General features: G+C 36.3%; 1 non-coding gene across 1 annotated transcript; it reads left to right on the top strand.

The window, feature by feature from the left end:
- Positions 1-16,732: 16,732 nt before the first annotated feature.
- Positions 16,733-16,902, top strand: LOC111762503 (U1 spliceosomal RNA). The gene has a single exon (XR_002795602.1). It is a non-coding gene; the product is annotated as a U1 spliceosomal RNA (small nuclear RNA).
- The last annotated feature ends 6,810 nt before the right edge of the window (positions 16,903-23,712 follow it).

The raw sequence follows: 23,712 nt of genomic DNA on the forward strand, positions 1-23,712 counted from the left end.
GAGGAAGGGGCCATTTCCACATTGCTGCTGGAGCCTCACCACTCAATACCCAAGGATTCAGATAAGCTGCCCACTTGGCTGTGAGTTGGGATAGCAGAGAACTTTAGCACTATTCTGAGGGAAGGGTATGGTGTCTCTCAAGGATGTTGGGGTTAAAAAAAAAAAGGTTGAACTCTAATGGCATGGTGTATGATAACAATAATTTATCCCTGACTTTTATATGTCAGATATTTAAAAATACCTCTAATACCTCCTTCCCCAGACATACTGCAGTAGTTTGAGGCTTTTATGGACCCCAGAAAAATCAGGTCCTTAGAGCTAATCTATTCCTGTGGGTATGAACCTATTATAGATGGGACCTCTTGACTGGATTATACCAGTAACCCATCAACAGGGTGGGTCTTAACCCCCTTACTCGAGTCCTTTATAAATGGGATGAATATAGAGAGAGATCCAGAAAGAAAGCCACAGGAGCAGAGAGAAAGCTGGAAGTAAGAAGCTGAAGCAATGAAACCCAGAAAGAAGGGAGAGGCCAGCAGGTACCATCATGTGACTTGCCATATGACAGACAGAGGAGTCCAGTATCATCAGCAGCCAGTCTTTGGGGAGAAAAGCATAGCCTGATCAAGACTTTTTTGGACATTTTCACAGCCTCATAACTGTAAAGTTATAAGTTAATAAATCAATATTGTAAAAGCTAACCCATTTCTGGTATATTGCCTTCAAGCAGCCTAACAAACTAAAACATATACCATATCATGTATCAATCATGTAGCATTCTTCAGAAAGTCCCTGTGAGCCACAAACTTCCTAGGGCTGCTTCTTCCAGGGAGAGACACCGTTTTTCTCTCCTCTACTTAGGGTAGTAGAGTTTGCTCATGTCCAGAAGCCCAGTAATTTTTAAAAGCAATTTAAAAGATGCACACCCATTTTGTGAATTACATAATTTAAAATATTGGAATTAACTTAAATTGAAATGAAACATCATTGCTGGCAAATATCCCATTTATGGAAAGAACATGTGTTTAAGAATTTAAAAACCTGGATTATAATCCCGGTTCTGTCACCTACTGGCCATGATATATTTGTAATTTTCCTGATTTCTTTTTAATTTTGTCTGTTAAATGGGGATAATAATGCTTTCTTTTTTTAGTTGTTGCCAGGATTAAATTAAATGATGCTAGCAAAATGGTACCCCAAAAATGTTAATTAATTCTAATCTCTCAGAGATGTAAAAATCATACCAATACTTTCAAATGGTTTACAACTTGTAGAGACCTCATGGTTGGGATCACAACCAGGATCTACCCAAAATAAATATCAGAATCTACAAAACATGAACAAGTTCTTTCACGGTATGTTTTCTTTTTTATTAAAATTCTCACTCAAGTTATAGTAGAATAGTCTCAATTCCTGTAAATTCCTGGGGGCTTTGAACCTGTAATAATATGTCTGATAAGCTATATTTAACTACTTTTTTCTAAAGAGTAAGGAACTTCTCAAATTTTTCATCCTCACCACATATCTAGGGCAGGAAACATGGGGTAGGCCAGAGGATTCATTTTACAGAAAGGTAATTCATGACTTAATCCCTAACTGAGGTAGTTCTCATAAATCCTCAGAGCTTGGGCAAGGGCATAATGCTTTCAGCAGGTTAGACAGGAGAATATGATACATTTGTATTTTTTGGTGGCTCGGATGTTATGTACACCAGAGAAGCATGTTCTTTCTCTTAATACATTCCCGTGGGCATGAATCCATGTAAATAGGACCTGAGGTTATTTTGAATTGTGGCCAACTGAATCAGGATGGGTCTTAATCCTATCACTGGAGACCTTATAGAGAAGACTGCAGAGACAGAAGACATGAGGAGCCACAAAACACTGGAAGTCAATGGAACCTGGAAAAGAAAGGAGAAAACACTGCCATGTTTATTGCCATGTGACAGAAAAGCCAAGGTCCAAGAATTACAGGCAGCCAGTCCTAGAAGGCCACAGTCTTTGGGCAGAAAATATTGCTTTCCTGATGCCTCGATTTTGGATTTCTCCTAGCTTCAAAACTATGAGCCAATAAAATCTTGTTAATTGTATAGTATTTGTTTTAGCAGCTGGGAAACTAAAACATTTTTTTTTTAGGAGGTACCAGAGATTGAACCCGGGACCCTGTACATAGGGAGCAGGTCCTCAACCACCAAACTACATCCACTTCCCAAAATAGTATTTTATGATGAAAATTCTGACCAATATTATTGCTGCAATGCCCTAAAGGTCTTTTCACCTTAATTATGAATAAATGGTAACACTGCTCACTGGACAGAATTTGCCCCTCATTTTAGGAAATAGATTAAATTTTAGGGATTAAAAAATTTAATCTAAATGATTACACATTTCTTAGGGCAGCATTTCTTTATTCCACAGATACAAATTATGATATTATTTGTCTTCTCTGGGCCTCATTATTCCCTCCTGGGAATAAAAGAGCTCATATAATCCATATTTCCCCACTTCCCTTTCTTTAAGGGAATCCTTGGATGATTAATGAGATGATGAATGTGAGGCAATTTCCCTGGAGGAAAGACACTTCAGAAAATAGAGTGAGGACTCTGGCTGGACTCACTGATTACAGTAGCTCAGAAGTACTGATAAGTCTTTGGTATGGACCAGCCGTTTAGTTTACTCACCCCACGTACATCTTTAAGCTGGATTCTGGATCTTTTCCTAAATGTCAAACTGATCCTACTTATAGAAAAATTCATCATTCAGCTTGTTATTAACATCAAGTGTTTATGATATTAAATGATTTATCTCCTGATGCTTTTACAAGGTGGGAGTAGACAAGTGTCCAAGACCAGAAGTTGGAGTTGGATTACAAACGTTATATAGCCTTGAAGGCTTTGATTAGCTGTTCATAGTCTTTCAGAACAAAAAGTCCTGTCCCAGAATCACTCCCTTTAGAAAAAGTTGGTGTTTTCATTATCTGAAGCTTCTCTGGAAGAATGGAAATGAATTAGTAAAAATTTAAAAAGATAAAAACTCACAGCTGGAAGAAGTGAATAAAAACTATACCCAGCTGCTTTCCAAGCACCTAAAGTATTTCAGGGATGCCAAGATATTACTGTAAATGTGGCTGGAAGCTCCCTGTTATGCCTCTGGCTCTGTGGGTTGAATTGGAAAACAATTCCAGAAGAACAAATAAAGAAATGATTTTCTAATCCAGTTCTTGTGTTAAATGAGAGCCTTGGCATTTTGGTTAGATTGGAAGACCAGTTAAGAGACACACTGCGGCTGTTGCAGTTGTACTTCATTTCTTGGAAAGAAAGAGTTTTCATGTGTATTCATGAGAATTATTTTGACATTTCTTTTTTAGTTTATCTGTTTAAAATTAAGGTTAATTACCTTAATGCTCAGGTATGAATTCCGATCAGTGAGTATTGACAGTATACATTCATAATATAGAACATCTTCATCATTCCAGAAACTTCCCTTTTACCTTTCTTTTTCTAGTCACCCTGCTTGGTCACCAATATATCCACTGATCTAATATCTATCATCATACACTAATTTTCTCTATTCTGGAACTTCATATAAATGGAATCATACAATATGTATTATTTTGCCTCTGAATATTTTACTCAAAATTATGTCTGTGTGATATACCCATGTTGTTGGATATATTAATAATTAATTCCTTTTTATTGCTGAGTAGAAACACATTGTATTAATACGCCACCGTTTATTTATTCTCCTCTTCACGAACTGTCAGGAACATTCTCGTGTAAGTCTATTTGTGGGCATAGGTTTTCACAGTCCTTGGATAAATAACTTGGAGTGAAATTTCTGGGTAGCTATATGTTTAACTTTATTAGAAACTGTAAGTTTCTAATATGATTTTACCATTTTACATTCCCACTATCTATATGTATATATGTCTCTTAGCTGCTAATGACCATTGCCAATATTTGGTATTGGCAGTCTTTTAAATTTTAGCCATTCTAGTGGGTGTGGAGTAGCATCTCATTGTGCTTTTAAAATGCATTTCCTTGGGAAACAGACTTTGGCCCAGTGGTTAGGGCGTCCGTCTACCATATGGGAGGTCCGCGGTTCAAACCCCGGGCCTCCTTGACCCGTGTGGAGCTGGCCATGCGCAGCGCTGATGCACGCAAGGAGTGCCGTGCCACGCAAGGGTGTCCCTGTGTGGGGGAGCCCCACGCGCAAGAAGTGCGCTCGTGAGGAAAGCCGCCCAGCGTGAAAAGAAAGAGCAGCCTGCCCAGGAATGGCGCCGCCCACACTTCCCGTGCCGCTGACGACAACAGAAGCGGACAAAGAAACAAGACGCAGCAAATAGACACAGAGAACAGACAACCAGGGGAGGGGGGGAAATTAAATAAATAAATAAATCTTTAAAAAAAAAATAAATAAAATGCATTTCCTTGATGACTAATGATGTTGAAAATCTTTCTATCTGGTTATTGACCATTTATATTTTCCAAGTGTCTATTAGAGTCTTTTGCCCATTTTATATTGGGTTGTTTTCCTTTTATTATTGGGTTGTAGGAGTTCTTTATATTTATTTGGATACAATTCTTAGACATATATCTCAAATATGTGTTTGACTCTGGTTTGCCTTTTCATTTTAATGGTACCTTTTGATGAAAAGAAGTTTTAAATTTTGAAGTCAATTTATTTATTTTTCTTTTATGGTTACTGGCATTTATGTCTTGTCATAAGAAATATTTGCCTGTCCTAAGGTTATGAAGATAAAGTTTTTTGGAAGAGTATTTCATTCCAGTTTAATAAACGTATAGCCTATAAAATTGAAATTTAGAGGCATAGAAGAAAGAAATGGATTTTCTTATATACCCATCAAAAAACACCATTTTGATGACAGCACAACTCTGTTGATGAATATGAGAGCCACTGCGTGTACACCTTGAATGGATTTTATAAGGCATGGGACTGTATAACACAATGAATCCTGTGGTGGAAGATGGACCATGGTTAACTGAACAACTCATCCTCTCATGAATTATATAACAAGTATATAATACTAATATGGAGTGTCCATAACTGGGTAGGTTTGGGGGAAAATACACCAAATGCTAGATACTGGTCACAGTTAGTAATAATGTCCTGATGATGCTCTCTCACAGTCTGCAACAACTGCTCTACAACAGTGCAAGGCAGTGGCAGTGGGGTAATGCATTCGAGCCCCATATGATGATATACATGTCTGTTTTGTAAGTTCACAACTTTTACTATTTTGGATGTTCGTGTTTGAATGATAAACTTCAATAAAAATACATCAGTAATTATTACTGAGTCAGTTTTATTCTTTCTTAGGGAATTAATTTTGTTTGGTTGATCTGCTAACAGGCTTTATTAAAAACCTACTATCATGCAGTTATGAGCTCTGGACTGAAGAAGTCCTGGAATTACCTTAGGCTCTTGATATGGTCTGACATGTCTGTTAGTAATTTTAGTTTCAGCTTACACTACTTAAGAAAACATGGGACTTAAGGAGGCTCTTTGTTTAAAATATATTTTTATTACAGAAGTTGTGAACTTACAAAACAATCATGCATATGTGTAGAATTCCCATACAACAACCCCTACCAATACTCCACACAGCTGCAGTTGATGGACACCTGGGTTCTTTCCATATTTGGCAATTGTGAATAATGTCCCTACAAACATTAGTGTACAGATGTCTGTTTGTGTCACAGTTTTCAGATCTGGATATATTTCTAGTAGAGAAATTGCTGGTCATATGTTAGTTCTATATTTAGGTTCCTGAGGGACCATCAAACTTACACAGAGACTGTACCATTTTACAATCCCACCAACTGTGAAAGAGTGTTCCTATTTCTCCACATCTTCTCCAGTACTTATTGTTTTCTGTTTTTTAAATAATGGCTTTTCTGTGCCCTGTGAGATATCTCATTGTTGCTTTTACTTGCACTTCCCTAATAGTGAAATTGAACATCTTTTTTCCATGTGCTTTTTGGCCATTTTTATTTCCTCTTTGGAGAAATGTCTATTTCAGTCTTTTGCTCATTTTTAAAAAATTGAATTGCTTGCTCTTTTATTGTTGAGTTATATTGTCTCTTTATATAGAATGGAAATCAAACTTTTATCAGATATGTGGTTTCCAAATATTTTCTCTCTTTGAATGGGCTGACTTTTCACCTTTGACGATGGACTTTGAATCACAAAAGTGTTTAAGTTTGAGGACATCCTATTTATCACGTTTTCTTTCATTGTTCATGCTTTCAGTGTAAGGTTTAAGAATGCACAACCTACCATCAGGTCTTAAAGAAGTTTTCCTACATTTTCTTCTAAGAGCTTTATGGTTCTAGTATTTGATCAATTTTGAGGTAATTTTTTTAATAAGGTGTGAGTTAGGGGTCCTCTTTCTTTCTTTTGGCTATGGAACTGGGTAGTTTTCCCAGCACCACTTGTTGAATAGACTGTTCTTACCCTGCTGTGTGGTTTTGACAGGCTTGTCAAAAATCACTTGACTGTAGATGTGAGGGTCTGTTTTGGAACCATCAGTTCAGTTCCATTAGTTTGTGTGTCTATCTTTATGCCATTACTCTACTGTTTTTACCATTGTAGCTAGGTAATATGATTTATTTATTTATTTTTTTTAAAGATTTATTTTGTTTATTTATTTAATTCTCCTCCCCTCCCCTGGTTGTCTGTTCTTGGTGTCTATTTGCTGCGTCTTGTTTCTTTGTCCGCTTCTGTTGTCGTCAGCGGCACGGGAAGCGTGGGCGGCGCCATTCCTCGGCAGGCTGCTCCCTCCTTTGCGCTGGGCGGCTCTCCTTATGGGTGCACTCCTTGCGCGTGGGGCTCCCCTACGCGGGGGACACCCCTGTGTGGCACGGCACTCCTTGCGCGCATCAGCACTGCGCATGGGCCAGTTCCACACAGGTCAAGGAGGCCCTGGGCTTGAACCGCAGGCCTCCCATGTGGTAGACGGACGCCCTAACCACTGGGCCAAAGTCCGTTTCCCGGTAATATGATTTAAAGTCAGGAAGTGAGAGTCCTTCTACTTTGCTTTTCCTTTCTAAGATGTTTCTGGCTATTCTAGGCCCTTTACCTTTCCAAATAAATTTGATAATTGTGTTTTCCATTAAAAAAATGCTGGTGGAATTTTTATCAGGATTACATTGAATCTGTGTATCAATCTGGGTAGAACTGTCATCTTAATGATATTTAGTCATCCAATCCAATGGCATAGAATGTTCTTCCAATTATTTAGGTCTTTTTTGATTTCTTTTAACAATGCATTGTAGTTTTCTAAATACAACTTTGCTTTATATCCTTGGTTAAGTTTATTCCTAAATATTTGATTCTTTTAGTTGCTGTTGTAATTTCTTTTCCTGACTTCCTCCTCAGATTGTGCATTAGTAGTGTATAGAAACATCACTGATTTTTGCATATTGATCTTGTATTCTGATACACTACTGAAAAATTTTTAGCTCTAGCAGCTTTGGTGTAGATTTTTTTGGGGACTTTCTGGGTAAAGGATCATATCATTGCAAATAATGAAAATTTTACTTCTTCCTTGCTGATTTGGATATCTTTTTCCTTTTCTTTTTCTTGCCTGATTACTCTAGCTAGAACCTCTAGCACTACATTGAACAGCAATGGTGACAGCGGGCACCCTTATCTTGTCCCTGATCTCAATGGGAAAGCTTCAGTCTTTCACCATTGAGAACAAAGTTAGCTGTGGAGTTTTCATGTATGGCCTTTATCATATTGAGAAAGTTTTCTTCAATTCTATTTCTTGTAGTATTTTTGTCAAGAAATGATGCTGTATTTTGTCAAATATCTTTTCTGTGTCAATTGATAGGATCATATGATTTTTCTTTGATTATTAATGTGGTGTATTACACTGATGGATTTCCTTGTGTTTAACCACCCTTGCATGCCTGGTATAAAACCCACTTGATCATGATGAATAATTCTTTTAATCCGTTGTTAGATTCAATTAGCAAGTATATTATTGAGGCTTTTTGTATCTATATTCATTAGGGAAATGGGTCTATAATTTTCTTTTTTTCATAATATCTTTACCTGGCTTTGGTATTAGTGTGATATTGGTTTCATAGAATGAGTTTGGTAACATCCCTTCTTAAATATTTTGGAAGAGGCTTGAGTAAGATTGGTATTAAAAACTTCTTTGTTGGGAGAACTCAACTGTGAAACCATCTGGTCCTGGGCTTTTCATTTTGAGGAGTAGTTTTATGACTGTTACAATCTCTTTACTTGTGATTGGTTTGTCGAGGTCTTCTATTTCTTCTAGGGTCAGTGTAGGTTGTTTGTAGGTTCCTAGGAATTTTTCCATTTTCTCAACGTTGTCTAGTTTGTTGGCATACAGTTGTTCATAGTATCCTCATGTTCTCTTTTATTTTTATTTCTGTGAGGTCAGTAGTAATGTCCCTGTTTTCATTTTTGATGTTATTTATTTTCATTTTCTGTCTTTTATTCTTTGTCATCTAGCTAATGGTTTGTCAATATTGTTAATCTTCTTGAAGAAAAACTTTTGGTTTTGTTATTTCTCTCTATTGTTTTTGTTTTTCTTAAATTCATTTATTCTGCTCTGATCTTTGATATTTAATTCCTCCTGCTTTTTTGGGGGGAATAGTTTGCTGTTCTTTTTCTAATTCCTTCAGCTGTGTAGTAAGGTCAGCTGTAGACTCTCAGGTCAATGGCTCTGTCTCTTTCCCTGGGGCTCCAGCTTAAGATTTCAACATCGAACTCCAACTTCAAAACCTCTCAACTCTGACCTTTGCCATGCCTTTTATCTGTGAGTCCCCACCCACCAAGGAGTGGGAATTCAATGCCTAATGATGTGGTCCAATCAAAGCCCTAATCATAACTTAATCATGCCCAGGTACAGACCAGATTACAGACATAATCCAATACCTCTTTTTGGAATTCATAACCATATCAAACTGCTATAGGTGCATATGTATTTATGATTGTTATTTACTACTGGTGAGTTGTCCTTTTATTAATATATAATGTTCGTCCTTGTCTCAAACAACAGTTTCAGTTTTAAAGTCTATTTTATCCTATGTAAGTATAGCTACTCCAGTTTTTTTGTTTTTGTTTTTTGTTACTGCATGCATGGAATATCTTTTCCAGCCTTTCACTTTCAGTCTATTAGTATACTTGGGTCTAAGGTGAGTCTCTAGTAGACATCATATAGATGGCTCATAATTTCTTATCTGTTCTGCCAGTCTGTGTCTTTTCGATGTTATTATTATATAGGCTCTTCTTATTTTACCTATTTTGACCTCTGCATTTTATCTATTCGATGTTATTACTATATAGGCTCTTCTTATTTCACCTATTTTGACCTCTGCATTTTATCTATCATATTTTATTTTCACCACTCCTTTTACACTTTTAGTTACTTTTACTGATATAATCTTCATTTCTAGACTCTCTTCCAAGCCTCTCTCCCCGTCTTTTCTTTTCAGTCTGTAGTACTCCCTTTAGTATTTTCTGCAAGATCAGTCTCTTGGCTACAAACATTCTCAGTTTCTTTTTATCTGTAATATTCTAAACTCACCCTCATTTTGAAAGACCGTCTTGCTGGCTAGAAGTTTTTCTCTTGCAGTATCTTAAATGTATCATACCACTGCCTTTTTGTTTCCATGTTTCCTGATGAGAAATTGGCATTTAATCTTATTATATATTCCTTATATGTTATGCATTGCTTTTCTATTGCTGCTCTCAGAATTCTCTCTTTGTCTTTGGCACTTGTCATTCTGATTAGTATGTGTCTTGGTGTTGGTTTATTTGGATTTATTCAGATGGGAGTACATTGTGCTTCTTGGACACAGATATCTATGTCCTTCAATAAGATTGGGAAATTTTCTACCATTATTCTTCAACAATTCCTTCTGCCCCTATTCCCTTCTCTTTTCCTTCTGGGACACCCATGACATGTATGTTCACATGCCTCTTGCTGTCATTTAGTACCCTGAAACCCTGTTCAATTTTTCCATTCTTTTCTTTATCTATTCTTTTGTATGTTTGTTTTCAGAGACCATGTCTTCAAGTTCATTGTTTATTTCTTTTGCTTCATATAACCTGCTGTTATATGCCTCCAGTGTATTTTTAATTTCACTTATTGTGACTTTCATTCCCATAAGATCTGCTATGTTTCTTTGTATGCTTTCAAATTCTTCTTTGTGCTTTCCTAGTGTCTTCTTAATATCCTTAATCTCTTTAGCCATCTCGTTGAATTTGTTAAGGAGATTTTTTTCAGACATTTATGATTAGTTGTCTCAATTACTTTATGTCATCTGGAGGCTTATCTTGTTCCTTTAACTAGACCATATCTTCCTGTTTGTTGGTATGGATTATAGTTTTTTATTGGTGTCTTGGCATCTGACTACTAGATGTATTTATTCTAGGCAGTTTCTCTCTTTAGTTTAGGGCTTTCTTGCCCTTTCTCCCTTGCTAGTTTGGATAGTAGGAACCAAGGGTGTAGTTGGTGCTATAAGCTGTGGAGACTGAAACTGTCTGCATTGTCCCAGGGACTGATAAATCTTCTCCCACCTTTCTCCTTTGCCAGGGCTAGGGACAGAACTACACTGGTGTGTAATAATCCAAGTTGTGCAGGCCAAGACCATCTGTAGTTGCCCAGAGAGACTGATGAAGCTCCATGTCCCTTCCCTTCATCCCCTGACTGGGGTAGGGAAGATGCTGCTGGTGTGGGCAACAATCTATGCCGTGACAGGTCCAAAATGACTACTGTTGCCCAGGTAGACTAATGTAGCACTGGCCTTCCTGCTCCCCTGCCAGGGTAGGTAATGGACCCTCTGGAGTGTCCAACAATCTAATCCATGTGGGCCAAATGTGCCTGAAGCTGTGCCTGCACAGAGGCTGAAGGCATACTGTCCCTTCTGCCCTTTAGTAGGTGAGGGTGGAACCGCAAGTGCCCAACATTTCAGACTGTCTAGGCAAAAGTGTCTGCCATTGACCTGAGAGGCTGAGGAAACACCAGACCCTTCTATCCTATTAGTGGGTGGGGGTGAATCCACAGGCACCCAACAGTGTACTCCATGCTAGCTGAAAGTGTCTGCCATTGCCCAGAAAAGCTGAGGAAACACACCTCCTCTCTTATTTTATTGGGGGGCAGGGATGGACCTACAGTTGTCTGAGTATCTAGTTTGTGCAGACTGAAAGCCCTCTCCTCTCCTCTCCTATCCTATAGGGGTGGAGAGGGGGAGATGGAATTCATGGTGAACAACAAACTAGTTTGTGTGGACTGAAAGCACTTGCATTTGCCTAGAGAGGCCAAGGATATCCAGGTCCTCTCCTGTCCTACTGGGGTGCAGGGATGAGGCCTAGGTGTATGACTATTCAGTCTGTGCCAGTTGTAAGTGCCTGCAGTTATCTGCGAGGCTGCTGCAGGTCTCACCCGCTTCCTCCCTGCTTGGGAGGGTTGGAGTCTAGCCTAGGGCTTCAGGCCAATCTGGGTGGAAAGAAGCCGGTCCTTACCATGACTGTGATTTTCAGTCAGACCTACTTCCACTTGGGCTCGTTGTAGAGCTAAAATGGCAGTTATCAGCCTTTTTCTGACTTGGACAGGTTCAAACTTTAACTGTTCTACTTTAGACAGCTGATTTTACTAATCAGTAGCTCAAGTCAGTGACCAGTAGTGTCTTCCTCCCCCAGTTTTGGGAAATGGTGCTTTCAACCCCAGCTATGCCAATGGAATAGCTCCTGAGGCTGCTTCCATCACCAGTGGAGGATGAGAGCTGGCCTCTGCAGCGTGGAATGCTCTATTCATGCAACTTCACTGCAGATGGGCAGTCTCCTCCTTCCATTCTTTCAAGGATGTTGCAGGATGTTCTTCTGGTCCCCTGGGCCCCAAGAACAGGTGCTATTGATAGCTCTGGGAGATTACTGACTGCCCTGTAGCACAAGCTGACTCTTGGAACTCCTTAGCCTCCATCTTGCTCCTTCCTCTGAAGATAAACTTTTGATGTTTTAGCTCAGATAAAGTGTCCACAAAATTTTTTTGTAAAGAACCAGATGGTCTCTGTAGCAACTACTCAACACTTCCATTGTAGCTTGAAAGCAGCCATAGGCAATATGTAAACAAATGAGCATAGCTGTGTTCCACTAAAATCTTATTTATAAAAGCTGGCTAGATTTGGCTCACTGGCTATAATTTGCAGACCCAGTTTTAGAAGCTATATAGTTTCAGCATTTTCAGTTAGGTCCTTTTTAAAAAATATATCTATATCTATATCTATTTCGATTGAGGTTTGTGTATAGTGTGAGATAGAGTCCAGATTCATTGTTTATTTTTTTATAGGAACATCCAGGTGTTCCATAATCATTTGTTGAAAAAACTTTCTCCCCAATTTAACTACTTTGGCATTTTTCTTAAAAAATCAATTGACCATAATTTTATGGGGTTGTTTCTGGGCTCTCTAATATGTTCCATTGATAAATATGTTTTCTTTATGCCAATACCATACTACCTTGATTACTTATGCTTTATTATAGGTGTAGAAACCAAGTAATATAAATCCTCCAACTTTGTTATTCTTTTTCATGTTTGTTTCTGTTACTCTAGGCCTTTTGCATTTTCATAGAAATATTAGAATTAGCCTGTCAATTTTTCCAAAGAAGCCTCCTGGGATTTTCATTGGGATTACGATGAATTTCTGGATCATTACAGGGAGAAATAATATGTAAACAATACTTAATTCTCTAATCCATAAACACAATTTATTTTTCTACTCGAGACTTCAATTTCTCTCAGTAATGTTTTGAAGTTCCATATAGAGCTATTGTATATCTTTTATTACATTTATTCCTTGGTATTTTATGTCCTTTGATATTTCGAAAATGGTATTAATTTTTTATTTCAATTTTTGAATTGTTTGTTGCTGCATACACACATATATATTGGGTCTTTTATCCTGCAATCTTCACATTAATTTAGGTATGTTTTTGTTCTGTAAATTTTAGAATTATTAGAATTCTCTGTGCAGATATTCATGATATATACAAATAAAAAGTACTCACTTTTTCCTTTCCAATTTGTATTATTTTATCTCTTTTTCTTGTCTTAGTACATGACATTATCTAATAGAAGTGGTGAAAGCAGGTATCTTTGCCTTATTCCTGATCTTAGGGGAAATTAGTTAAATACTTGATCATTTAGTATAATGTTTACTGTAGGTTTTTTGGTAGCTGTCCTTTATCTGACTGAGAAAGCATCTTGCAATTCCTGGTTTGCTGAGAGCTTTAATCAAGAATAGCTGCAGCTACTGAGATGATCATATGATTTTCTCCTATAATCTGTTAACATGATGGATTACATTGATTTTAAATGCTAAACTAACATTGAAATAAACCCACTTGGTCATGCTGCAAGATCCTTTTAAATGTTGCTGGATTAAATTAGCCAATATTTTGATGATATTTGTAACTTACTATGTGAGGGATATTGGGCTGTAGTTTTCTTTTCTTGTAATATTCCTGTCAGGTTTTGATGTCATGGTTATGCTAGCTTTATAAAACAATTTGGAAAGCAATTCCTCCTATATTTTTTGAAAGAATTTGTGTAAAATTAATTGTTTCTTCCTTAAATGTTTTGTTCTCCAGTGAAATCATTTTGGCCCTTGAAAGAAGGTTTTAAATAACTAGTTCTATTTCATTAACAGCTATAGGGCTATTTGGATTTTTTATTGCCACTTTTGGTAAATTGTGTTCTTCAAGGAATTTGTCCATTTAATTGAATTAGTCAAATTTACTGGCTTAAATTTGTATAATATTCCCTTGCAGTCCTTTTAATGTAATATATATACTGATATTCTCTCTATCATTCATGATATTTTCAATTTATATTTTCTCTCCTTTTGCCTTCATCAAGTTTTGCTAGGATTTACCCATTTTATTAACCTTTTCCAAAACATTGACTTTGGACGTCATTGATTTTCTGAATATTTTTTCCAATTTCATTACTTTTTGTTCATATCTTTATTATTTCTGTTTTTGAACTTATTTTGCATTTAATTTGCTCTTTTTTGTATAGTTCCTTAAAGTTGAGGCTTAAAGCTTAGATTATAAATTCTAAGTTTTTTTTTCCTAATACAAGAATTTAATGCAGGGGTTGATAATTTACAGTCTGCAAGCCAGATCTGGCTGACCACTTGTTTTTGTGTTTGTTTATATTTTATCTATGAATGCTTTTTCTCTATTAGGGCAAAGTACAATGGTTGTGACAGAGACTGTATTGACTATAAGACTGAAATATTTACTCTCTGGGTCTTTATTGAAAAAGTTTATTGACTCCTAACTTAATGCTACACATTTCTCTTTAAGACAGATTTAGCTGTATCCCACAAATTTAGATATGGTTTGTATCATTATCATTTAATGAATAATAGTTTCTTCATTTTTTGGTGATTTTTTTGGTAATTCTGATTTTTTTTAACTTCTAGGAATAATCATTTAAAAATTATAGCAAATCTAGAAAAATCACATTTTTTTCTTTTAAATATGAAAATGTGGAGGATGCATGCTATTAATATACTTACATGGCAATTGTAATTGAGACCTTTGAATCTGAAAGAGTTGTCTTAGTTTTCCAGTTGCAAAAACAAATACCATGCAATGGTTTGGTTTAAGCAACAGGAATTTACTGGCTGATGGTTTTGAGGCTGGAGAAGTCCGAAATCAAGGTGTCAGCAAGGAGATGCTTTCTTGCTGAGGACTGCGGTGTTCTGTTGCTAACTGCTGCCAGCAGCCCTTGGGTCCTTGGCTTTTCTGTCACATGGCAAGGCACATGGTGATTTCTTTTCCTTTCTCCTGTTAACTCTTGGCTTCTGGCTGTTCCTCTGGTGGTTCCTTTCCTGTAGCCTACTCCTTAAGGCCTCCAGTCATTGGATTAAGACACATGCTGATTCAGTTGGCCATACCTGAACTAAAAATGACATCTTCAAAAGGTCTTATTTACAATGGGTTCAAACCCACAGGAAAGGACTAAGAGTAAGAACATGTTTCTGGGTTACATAATTCAATTGACAGCAGGACAGAATATCACTTACAAGAATCTTTATCCCTATTTGAATATTTTTGCAATTCTTACAAATATTCCTACAGTTTGGTTTTAGACACCAGAAATCTTAAGATAAAAGATTGATTCTCTGGACTAAACCTGAGTAATTTGTTGCAGTAAAGGTAAAATGAATAATGATGTGGGTAAATTTGAAAGTGTGAGCCTAAGATTCCTAGAGTCTCAGAAGCCAATGGAACAAGAAATGGTAGAACACAATGATAATATTTAGTGAGTTACTGTTACAGAGTCATGCACAGTGTCCTAATGACATTGCAAATTTAATGTTTCTCCAAATTCAAGTCATTCCTTTAGAGTAATGTACTCCCTGAAAAACTTTAGTGTAATTTTTATTTTATTACTTGTCCTAGATGAATAGTAATTTCCAACTGAACAAAACTGAAAACAATAACATCCACACATATAATTAATCTATTTTTCTCCCAGTATGTAATTTTTGACATCCAACTAACAACATATAGCATAGTCAATATTATTTTTACTATATAATCAGTTCAAAAGAATACATAATAGTCCCTCAAAAATGCTTAATTAACTATCTGCATTTGCTTTTACCTATTCTATTTGAAAAGTCATTTTAACCAAATAGGAAATATCATTCCACTTAAAAAAAAACAACCAAAAAACAAAAGCATCTAAACCATTGGTTTATTTTTTCTCATTGACCAATAGTTATAATTCACATAATATGCTTCAGCTCTTGGCAGGATCTACCTTGTATTTACTCCCAACCTCAGCTTATTTTCTACCTTAATTCTTGCAAATTCTCAGCTATCCATCAACTTTCATAATCTTCAGGATTTCTAAAGGTCTGTGGACGCCAACTCATCTCCATGACATCAAGCCACTGGTTTAGAGGAGAAAAGAAAAATCTATCACAGCTGGAGATGGCGCAATGTCCTCCAAGGCAACCTTTTATGTAAAACACATTTAAATCAAATTTTACCTTTATACTCTAAACAAAGAATTAAAACCAACTCAAAGATTTCTATTTGTTACCCATTCAGGCAGTCACAGGTCTGAGTTAATATTTCTGTAGTATTCTCTATTACCTAGGCTGAATTCAAATATGAGTTAAATACTTTTTAGCATTCTACTTTATCATCTCCAATGTCTTTCAGCTATACCTCTTTGTGTGTTTTTTCAGAGGTTGTCCTAGGATTGCAATATGCATTTTAAGTTATCACAGTCTACCTTGAATTAATATTATAATACTTAAAATAATTTAATTCAATCCATTCCTGCCCCTCCCCATCCTTTGTGCTATTGTGGACATATGTTTTACACTTACATATGTTATAAACTTCACTGCACACAGCTGTTACTATTTTGAAACTAACTCAAACTTATAGAGATCTCCAAGTGTGATACAAAAAGTTTTATTTTTCCTAAACTCTTTGAGAATATGTTGCCAACCATTAAATAGTCTATATAAATACACGCTGGGATTATCTTTTATGTATTTATCTCAAAATCCAGAAATTAACATGAATTCATTACCACCATCTACTCCTCAGACCCCATTCAAGTTTCATCAAATGTCAGTGATGTTTACAGCAAAAAAATCCAGTTCATACTTACATGCCAGTTCATACTTATATGCCAATTCATACTTACATGCCAGTTCATACTTATATGCCATGATCATGAAGGTGGCTTTCCCCAGGCGAGGCTTATCCAATGCCCTCTGGATGTGCTGACCCCTGTGATTTCCTTAAATGTGGGAAATTCAACTGCATAATTTCTAGTAGAATGGGACTTTTTCTTCGCTTTCCCCTGCCTACCACCCCCCAATCCAGTTCAGAAGCATATATTGCATTTAGTTATATGTCTCTCTAGTTACCTTCAAATTAGAATAGTTCATCAGTCTTTTCTTGACTTTCATGATCTTGACACTTCTGAAGATGAGAGGCCAGTTACTTTGCAGAATGTCCTTCAAATTGGTTTAGTGCTATTAGAATTAGGTATTGCACTTTTGACAGGAATATCATGCAAATAATGCTATGCTCTTCTGGATGCATCCTATCTAATAGCACATGATATTAATTTATCCTATTACTAATGATGTTCACTTTGTTAATTTGATTAAGACTTAACTAATAAGCATTTTACAGGAAAGGACTTTGAAACTATATGAATATTTCTTTCTTCATAAAACTTTCTGTCTCTGTATCTGTCTCTCTACCTGGTTACTATCAATAGGCTACTACCATTTTTTATTATGATGCTAACATTGTCCTAGATTTGATCCATTGGAATCCCTTCAAAATGGATTCTTTGTCCTTTTGACATGTCTGCATCAATTTCTGAGCACTTTCTTATTTCCTGAGACATCAAGGAAACCCATATTTATCTTGTGCTTTTATTACCCCAGCTCTGAAACCAGCTACTCTGCTGAAGTGCTCTGGTTCCTTTTATTTTATTTTTTAAAAAAGATTTACTTTTTATTTATTTTTCTCCCCTCCCCAGTTGTCTGCTCTCTGTGTCCATTCACTGTGTTTTCTTCTGTGACTGCTTCTATCCTAACCAGTGGCATCGGGAATCTGTGTTTCTTTTTGTTGCATCATCTTTGCTGTGTCAGCTCTCCGTGTGTGTGACTCCATTCTTGGGCAGGCTGCACTTTCTTTCGCGCTGGGCGGCTCTCCTTATGGGCCACACTCCTTGTGCATGGGCTCCCCTACACGGGGGACACCCCTGTGTGGCATGGCACTCCTTTTGTGTGTATCGGCACTGCACATGGGCCAGCTCCACGTGGGTCAAGGAGGCCCGGGGTTTGAACCGTGGACCTCCCATGTGGTAGGCAGACACCCTATCCATTGGGCCAATTCTGCTTCCCTCTGATTCCTTTTAGTGGAAAATTGTATTTAGAAATCAAGATCTGGACACTGGCTATGGACATGGCTCTTGGAGTTTTGCTTTACCAGACCCTCTTAGTGGACAGAGCTCAAGAGTGTAAGTATGTGCATTTATCTATGTATATGTGCATGGACGGAATGTGTTTACATTTAAACATACATTTACATGTACATTTATTTCTATATCTATCTGTATGTATTGATATGCTGAAAATCATGAATTCATAATACCTCATTTTCTAGTCCAAGTCCACAGTGTTCATTCTAGCTTTGTTCCTTTCCATATCTGTAACTCCCTTCTCTGTGAGAAATTGGGCTTCCATTATTCTTAATATATTTACTTCTTTGATCAACCCTCTTCAATGTAATCAATCTTCTGTTGCTGCTGCTACTCCCACCCTCGTGGGACTCCCCACTGGAACAGTTCTCATGTGATGCTCTCCTTACCTTTCTTGGGCTCCATCATCAGATACGAAGAGGCTTATAAACAAGGGTATGCTTACTGAATTCCGATTTGGCTCTGATTATCTGCTCATGGCCACAACTTCCTTCTTTCCTCAGTACCAATATCTGCCTTTCTACCTTGCCCAAACGCACCAAATGGCTTTAGGACTGAATATTTTAGAATGAGTTAGAAAGTAAGGAAGAGGACAATTGATTGTATTTTGAAGAAATTAAGAATACTAAAACAATATTTTCTATATATCCACATATTTACTCTTTCCATTGTTCTTTATGCCTTCAGAAGATCCAAGTTTCGATTTTGGTATCATTTCTCTTTAATCTGAGAAAGTTCCTTTTTCATTTTGTAGCACTGGTTTGCTGGCAACACATTTTCTCAGTCTTTGTTTTACTGAAAATTCCCTTATTTTCTTCACATTTCCTGCCCAGCTTTATTGAGGTATAATTTTCATTCAATAAAATCCACTCATTTTAAACATGCAGTTTGATGAGTTTTGGCAACTGTATATAGTCATGTAAAAACCACTACGGTAAAGATACAGATACTTTCTATCAATCTAAAAAGTTTCCTCATGCCCTTTTGCTGTTGCTTCTCTTACTTAATTCCTGGCCCTAGGCAAACACTGATCTGCTTTTTTACTCTATCCTTTCATCTTTTCTAGAATTTTATATATATAGAATCATACAGTATGAAGTCTTTTGTGCTGGTTCCTTTTACATAGTCTAATATTTTTGAGATTCATCCACGTTGTTAAGTGTACCAACAGTCTGTTCCTTTTCATTGTTAGGTAGTGTTCTGTTATATGGATTGGACAAACAACTTGTTTAACCACTTACCAGTTGATGGGTAACTAGGATATTTCCAGCTTTTGGCTATTATGAAAAATACTGCTATGAACATTAATTTACAAGTCTTTATGTGGACATATGCTTTCATTTATCTTGGATAAATACCTAAAAATGGGATTGCTGAGTCTTATGATAAATAAATGTTTAACTGAATTTGATAGTATCAAACTTTCCCAAAGTATCTGTACTATTTTGCAGTCCCACCAGGAATGCATGAGAGTTTCAGATACTTTACATTGTCAGCTATTGATATTGTCACTCATCTAATTTTAGCCATTAGTGGGTTCTAAGTGGTAGATCATTGTTATTTTAATGAGCATTTCCCTGGTGATTAGTAATGCTGAATGTCTTTTTAAGCTCTTATTGGCAATTGGCATCTTCTTTTGTGGAAAGTCCATTCAAACCTTTTATCCATTTTTAAAAAAGAATTTTTCATAGATTTTTATGGATATTCTCCTGCATTTTATCAATATGGTGAATTATATTGATTGATTTTGGCTTCTAAACTAGTTTTGCATTTCTGAAATAAATCTTACTTGCATGTGGTACATTACACTTTTTATATATTATTGGATTGGATTTGTTAAAATTTTTGTTAAGATTTTTGTTTCTATGTTCATGATGGTAATTGACTTGTGTATTAGTCAGCTAAAAGGGTGCTGATTCAAAATACCAGAAATTGGTTGGTTTTTATAAAGGGTATTTATTTGGGGTAGGAGCTTACAGATACCAGGCCATAAAGCGTAAATTACTTCTCTCACCAAAGTCTATTTTCACATGTTGGGGCAAGATGGCTGCCGACATCTGCCAGGGTTCAGGCTTCCTGGGTTCCTCCCTTCCTGGAGCTTGCTTCTCTTTCCTCTGTGTGCTTACTTCCCAGGGTTCCAGCTTAAGGCTTCAGTATCAAACTCCAATATCAAAACTCAAACATTGGGAAGCGGACATGGCTCAATTGATGAGAGTCCATCTACCATATGGAGGGTCCAGGGTTTGATCCTCAGGGCCTCCTGACCCGTGTGGTAAGCTGGCATGCGCAGTGCTGCTGAACATAAGGAGTGCTGTGCCACATAGGGGTGCCCCATGCACAAGGAGTGTGCCCCTCAAGGAGAGTTGTCCTGCATGAAAAAAGTGCAGCCTGCCCAGTAGTGGCACTGCACACACAGGGAGCTGATGCAGCAAGATGACGCAACAAAAAGAAGACACAGTTTCCCAGTGCCTCAGGACAATGCAAGTGGATGCAGAAGAATACACAGTGAATGGACACAGAGAGCAGACAATGGGGGGAAAGGGGAGAGAAACAAATAAAAAATAAATCTTAAAAGAAAACAAAAACTCAAACATTAAGAAGCCATGCCTTCTTTGCCATGCCCTAATGACATGGCTCAATCAAAGCCCTAATCGTAACTCAATCACCCCCAGGTACAGACCAGATTACAAACATAATCCAAGATCTATTTTTGGAATTCATAACCACATCAAAGTGCTACTGCCTGTAACTATTTTTTTCCTTTTGATTTAATTTTCTGGTGTTAGGATTAGAGTAATAATGGTTTTCTAAAATGAACTGAAAATTGTTTCTTATTTCTTAGTTTTTTGACAGAGTTTGTATAGAAGTGGTAATAGTTCTTTCTTAAATGTTAGATGGAATTCACCAGTGCAGCCACCTGAAACTTGCCTTTTTATTTATTTATTCTTTCTTTCTTTCTCCCCGCCTCCTCATTGTTTGCATTTTGCTGTGTCTGTTTTTCGTTGTGTGCTGGTCTTTTTTTTTTTAAGGAAGTACAGGGGACTGAACCTGGGGCCTCTCATGTGGAGGGAGGAAAGTGTCTAATCACTTGAGCCACCTCTGCTTTCTGCTTTGTTGTGTCTCTCATTATGTTTTCCTACATGTCTCTTGTTGCATCAGCTCACTGTGCCAGCCCATTGTGTCAGCTTGCTGTCTTGCTTGTCTTCTTTAGGAGGCACCAGGATTCAAACCCAAACTTTCCATGTGGTAGGCGGAGCTCAATCACTTGAGCCACATCCACTTCCCTGACTTTTCTTATGGAGAGGTTGTTAAATTATGAATTTAAATTTTAAAACTAATATAGGGTAAAAAATAAGAAGAATTAATATAGTGCTATATAATTCTTCCATTTCTTCTGGACTCAATTTTGGTAATTTGTCTTTTTCTAGGAATGTAACCATTTCAAATTTTACTTGCCAAAAATTATTAATATTTGCTTATTGTCCTTTTAATGTCTGTAGTATCTGTAGTGAAGGGGGTCTTTCATTCAGGATATTGATAATATGAATCTTACTTCTTTGTTTCAAGAATTATATAATATCAAATTTATTGGTCTTTTTAAAGAACTGTTTTTGGTTTCATTAATTTTTTTTTCTTTTTTCCCCTTCAATTTAATAAACTTTGGGCTTTATTATTTCCTTTTTCTGTTTACTTTGGATTTAATTTACTATTTAAAAATGATCTGTAGGTGGAAACTTTGATCTTTGATTTTCAATCTTTTTCAAGCCTTTATTGCTACCTTTATCACATACACTGAATGGTATTCTATTTGATAAATATGTCGATGTTTATCTATTCTTCAAATGGTGGACATCTGGGTTATTTTGGTTTATTTCTAATATTTGGCTGTTATGAAAAAGGTGCTGTGAACAATTGTACAAGTCTTTTGGTGGACACATGCTTTCATTTACCTTGGGTATATACTAGGAAGTGGAATAGATGAGGTACATGCTTTAGTAAGTTCTGCCAAACAGTTTCCAAAGTGTTTGTGCTATTTTGTCCCTTTATTTATAAGAATTCCAGTTGTTTCACATTCTTTCCAACATTTAGATTGTATGCTTTAAAAAATATTAGCCACTTTAGTGAGTGTGAAGACAAAAGATTCCAGATGGAATTTCAGATTTATGGGAAATTAGTCAATAGTTTTGTTCAATTCTTTTTATACTAATTTAAAAATTTATTTGTTCTGTCAATTATTGAAAAGGCGAGTCAAATTCTCTGTTTATGATTGTGGATTTGTAATTTCTCTCTTTAGTTCTGATAATTTTATTCTACATATTTTGAATGCGTGTACACATTTAAGATTGTTGTATCTTGAATGTAACATTAAAAAAATAAATAAATAAAAGAAAAAAAAAAGAAAATACTTAAGTATAACCGCCCCCCCCCAAAAAAAGATTATTGTATATTCTTGGTGAATTGACATTTAAAATCATTATAAAATGCCCCTCCTCTTTATGTATTCTAGGGCATGACCTCCTTTTCTCTGCTTCATCTGTCAATGTTCTTCTATCTGCTTTCTGTAATAAGCAATTCTTGGAGATGTCTTGTCTGCTGGTGGTTCTCTGATAAACTCTTCTCTGTTGTAGATTTTAAAATTATTTTATTAGATGGTATTTCAAATCATTGTAAAGCATGACATTTTACTAAATACTTCTGGGACAACTGGATAGTCATTTGGAAAAAGATAAAATTAGGTATATATCTTATACCATATATCAAAATAAACTCCAAAAGGATCTAAATGTAAAAGTGAAAATATTCAAGTACATTAAGAAAACATGAGCCAACTTCTCTTTAACCTTGGTGTGGGCAAATGCTCTATATAACTCAAAATCCAGAGTCAGTAAAAGGGAAGATTGAGGAATTTGACTACATAAAAATAAAAATGAAGCTTGCAGCATAAAAATAGTACCTCATAGACAAAATGAAAGGACAAATGACAAACTGGGAGAAAATATTTGTTACATGTGCCACAAACAAAGACTTATATAAGGCTAAGGAACTTGTAGAAATTGAGGAACAAAGGACCAAGATCTACTGAAAAATGGGGAAAAAACATGGACAATTCACAAAAACATATGAATAGTCTACATATTTATGAAAAACGTTCACACCCATAATTAGATAAATGCAAATTGAAACAATATTGATGTATCATTTCTCACTATCAGACTGGCAATCCTGGTATAACTTTTTGGGAAAGTTGGTAATTCCTGACAAGTACTTAATGCATTTTCCTTTTGATCTAGAAGCCCTGCTTTTAGGAATCTAATCTGAAGATATACTTCCCAAAATACACAAAACTACATATGCCAAAGTTATTTATTGCACTGGTGTTTGTGACTGCAAAATATTTCAGACAACCTAAATTCCTATACATAGGAGAGTGATTTTATAAATTACGGCACATCTAAACAATGGGATGTTATGCTGATTAAAAAAAAAGAATGACGAAGATTTCTGTGAATTGATGTGGAGAGATTTCCAGGGCATACTATTAAATAAAAATGCAAAAACATAAATCTGTTCTCTAGTGCAAAAGAAATAAAGGAAAGACAAATGAGACATTAAAGAGATTGGTTACCTATATAGGTTGGGTGGGAAAGGGTGGGAAGAAGGGACAAATGGGAACTG

This window comes from Dasypus novemcinctus, chromosome 4 (assembly GCF_030445035.2).
Source record: "Dasypus novemcinctus isolate mDasNov1 chromosome 4, mDasNov1.1.hap2, whole genome shotgun sequence".
Lineage (NCBI taxonomy): Eukaryota > Metazoa > Chordata > Mammalia > Cingulata > Dasypodidae > Dasypus > Dasypus novemcinctus.